The sequence below is a fragment of the Cannabis sativa genome, chromosome 9, assembly GCF_029168945.1.
Source record: "Cannabis sativa cultivar Pink pepper isolate KNU-18-1 chromosome 9, ASM2916894v1, whole genome shotgun sequence".
NCBI classification, from domain to species: domain Eukaryota; kingdom Viridiplantae; phylum Streptophyta; class Magnoliopsida; order Rosales; family Cannabaceae; genus Cannabis; species Cannabis sativa.
In genome coordinates, this window is record NC_083609.1 from 61,197,984 (window position 1) to 61,202,565 (window position 4,582).

Genomic DNA, 4,582 nt, shown 5'->3' on the forward strand with positions numbered 1-4,582 from the left:
ATATTTGTAAATATTTGATTAAATATCACATTCTGAGTACTCTTGTTAAAAAATAAAGCTTATAAGTGATTTTTTGATTTAATTAATAAAATTACATATTTAAAATTAAAGTAAGATCCAACAAAAAAATGTAATGTTATTAAATTAGTGGATGCATCCACATGACTATATTAAATTTTCCTTCTCAGCTTTTCCTTTCCTCACAAACTAGGGCTGCACATGGATCGGGTTTTTGGATTTTCGGGTCTTCGGGGTTCGGGTCTTGGAAATGCACAACCGAACTCGGTTTTCGGGTGTTCGGATGTGTCGGGTATCGGGTCGGGCTCTTCGAGTTTGGCATAGTCGGGTTCGGGTCCTATTGGGCTGAGCTCGAATGTGTAATTTCTGGGTTGAAATGAAATTTAATTTTTTAAAATACAATTTTTTTTTATTTTTAACATTGTTTTGACCTTTCTTTTATAATTAATATTTTTTGGTGTGGGTGAGTTGGACTAGTCGAGCCAATCAATTGGTGTGGGTGACTGAAATGAATGCAAATAGTGAATAGTGAATACAAATAGTCAACTCAACTGGTGTGGTTGAGTCTGTCACTGAAGTGAATAGTGAATACGAATAGGCAGCAGGCCGAGAGCTTTTGTTTGAAATTGAAAATAATTAAAATAACATTTACTACAGAAAAAGAATACTAATAGGCATTATAAGACTTTTATCATAATTAATACCAATAGTATTTATTGCAGAAGAAGAATATGAATAGGTATTTACAAAAAAGTTTTATGATATTAAATTAGTAATTAATTATTTAAAGTATTGATTTTTTAATAAAAAAAAATATTTTAATATTTTGGGTTACGGGTTATAATCCGACCAGAAAAAAAATCAATTAAGCTGACCCGAACCTGTTTATAGTCTTTTTCGGGTTGAACCCGACCCGACTATATGGGTTTTTAGGTGGTCGGTTTTTTTGGCAGCGGGTCGGGGCGGGTGGTCGGGTTTGCGGGTCTAAATGTGCAGCCCTATCACAAACCACCTCTCTTTTTTATCGTTCTTCTTTCTTTATCTCTCTTCAAAGAACTACCATAACCACCATTACAACCCAAGCTTTGATGACCTATTTTCGTTCACCGTCCAATCACATGCGCTAGAGCAGTGTGGAGACTAGAGATACTTATGGCGACACTACAAAAAATCTTACTTTTAGTTACAACAAAACTTGTGACTAAAACTAAAAAAATTGTGATTATAATTATAAATTATCATTTTTACGTTATGACTAAAATGTTCGTTGCTAAAAGTATTAGTCACAAAAATCACAATTTGTTGTGACTATATGTGAGTCACAATACTTATTGTGACTAAAATTAAATTAGTGACAACTTGTATCTAAATACTATGTTTTAGTCACAAGTAATTTTTTGTTGTGACTAAAAGTCATATTTAGTCACAAAAAATTTATGTTGTGACTAAAAATTTGTCACAAAAAATAGTTTTTATTGTAATGCGACCCTACACCTCAAGTGGCGTCGCCTCAAATGCTGTTGTTAGGCCCTCTTAAAATCTCATTTAGGGGTGGGCATCATCCAATCCAATCCAATTGAACCGAACCGATCCAATCCAATCCTATTACAAAAAGTTGGATATCCAATTACAATTGGATTGGATTGGATGCTAAAAGTTGGATTCTAATTGGATTAGATCGGTCATTGGATGTCAATTTCAAAATCCAATTAAAAACCGATCCAATCCAATTACATTTATATTAAAAAATTATTTATATAATAAAAAATATGATAAATATTTATTATATTTTTATTAGATTTTTTTTTGTATGTTGAATTTGTAACACTTGATTGTTTAGTGTATTTATTTTCATGATGTTTTGTTCTATTTTATTACTTAGAAATGTTGTTGTTTTAATTATTTAAAACTTTTAGTTACAATATACTTGTAAAAATAGTATATTTATGAAGTATTAAACTTAAATAAAAAGTGATACTTAGTTTTTTTACGTATTTTTCTTTATTTTTTTAAGCTAATATTGAAATTTAGGTGTGTAATTGGATATCCAATTAAAAAACCGATCCAATCCAATTAGTAATTGGATTGGATTTTAAGGTCTAATTAGATTGGATCGGATGACGATTTTCCAAATACAATTACTAATTGGATTGAATCGGATGGGGAAAAAAAGGTTGGATTGGATCAGATGCCCACCCCTAATCTCATCCTACATGTAAAGACCGCTTAGTTTAATTTGGAAATTAGCAGCTAATTAAGAATTAATTATGAAAATTATTTATAGATATTTAAATAATTATTTATGATGTTATATTTGAATTTTGAATGCATTTTTATGTCATATAGTGAAATTTCATAATTTTGCATTTTCGGTGCCCGACAACATGGAACGCGGTGTATGGCTCAGTAGAATCGCAATTTAGTATTTTTAGTATATTGGGGCAGTTTATTTAGACATTGGGAATGTCGGGATTGGTCGGGAATTTAGAAATTCCCAAGAATACCCTTAAGTGCTTTTTAACCCTTTTAGTGTGGGAGGGGCCAAATGGTCATTTTGCTCCATAATCTTTTGTCCTTTAGTGGACTTAGTAGTAGGTGATTATTTGGTTTATTATTTGTTGTGTTGGCTGAAATGAGTAAATGAAACCATTTTTATTTTCATTTTACAAAATTGGAAAAAAAATCAAGAAAAGCAAAAATCTTTTTTCTCTCAAACTACCTCTATTTCGGCCCCTTTTTGAGCAGCAAGAATCTTGGTGTTTCTTTGGTATTTCAAGCAGATTTTGAGTACAATTCAAGCTCTAGGTATAGCTCTTACTCTTTCCCTCTTTAGTTTCTTGAAAATCAAGTAAGAAAATGGTTGCATGCTTAGTTTTTGATGTTGTGCTTGTTGCTATGTGTTGTTGTTGTTTTCAGTAGTTTTGATGGATTTATTTGAGTGAATTCATGCTAGTTTTATTGTTAGTTCTTGGGTTTTAGCCTTGTGTAGAGATTTTAAACTCAAAACTATGATTTTTATGGTAAAATGAGGAATTGGTTGCTGTGATTTATAATTGTGCTTGAGTTTGGTTTCTGGGGTTATAATATGGTTGTTTATGGTGAATTAAAGTAGGTTTGATGCATGTTTATTAGATTTAACCAAGTTTGAGTTTTGAACTCAAAGCTTGGAGCTTTAATGGTAGTTTGTGTATTTTCGCATGAAGCTTTGTTTTGTTGCTTTAGAAATGTTTATTACGGTCTAATTAGCAGGTTTGGAAAGTTTGGTTGAGTTTGAAAGCATTTTGGTTGGGGATTTGATTTTTGTAGAATTTCTGGGTAAAACCGGCTAACCGGTTTTACACTGCCTGTAAAACCGGTTACCCGGATTTTGCAGCAGGGTGTGAAAACTGGTTTTTCTCAACTTGTCGTTTCGTGCTAGTTTCAGGTTTTCAGGCACTTTGTTCCCTGCTAGTTTGTGGTATTTTTGTATTAAGTTGCAGTAGGTGGTTTTAAAACCTTTGTCCCGGTTGTGATTTAGTGAGTCACTTAAGTGTTGTGATTGTTATGGTTTAGGAGCCTGTAAATCGCCGTGCAGTTCGTTCCACTCAGGTTGACCGGCACACCTGAATTCAGAATTGAGGTAAGATTAGTATAACAGTATGCATATGTATTGACATGTTTAGCGTGCATGTTAGGAAGCCTGTTAGATTACATTTGATATGTATGTTGGCTTTGTACCATTCGACAGTATCACATCGGTAAAGCTAGAGTATGACTAGCAGCTGGAGTATGACCACTGTACCGAGTATAGGCTGATATTATGGTCGATGGTACTGTACTGTTTGACTGTATCACATCGGTAAGGCTAGAGTATGACTAGCAGCTGGAGTATGACCAGTGTACCGAGTATATGCTGATACTGTAACACATCGGTAAGGCTAGAGTATGACTAGTAGCTGGAGTATGACCAGTGTGCCGAGTATAGGCTGTTACTCTGTCAAAATTACCGTCATACGAACGTTCGGGACTCAGTATCGTGTGGGACACGGGAATTAGGGTTGTGGTCAGGGGTATGGGCGTCTGATCATAACCCGGGATTTATGTATGTTTATGATTTATGCTTTTCTTACTGAGTCTGTCGACTCACAGTGCTATGTTTATGTGTAGGTAAGGGCAAGGCCAAAGTTGAGGAACCGTGAGGACGAGCCGATGAAGATTGTACATGTCGGGGCGGTTAGACCTAGAGCGTACGATCCTCAAAACAACAACACTTTCGTAGTTAGTCGCTGGGCGACAAGTATTTTGTAATAGACAATGAACTTTTGTAAAGTATTTTGTAATCAGGATCCCGAATATTTTGTATATAATATATAAGTTTTAATTAAAAAGCAAAATTTTAATTAATCACGTTTTCCATAAACCTCGTTGATTAGCAACGAGCTGCACAGTACGTTTAAAAATCACGTAACACGCCTAGTCTAGTTACGGTGTTACACTACACATCTTAAAAAATTGTGAAATTTCACAAACTGGAAGCTAAGACTGTTGTCTACCACTTTTCTATTGGTCACGTTGAGAAAAAAAT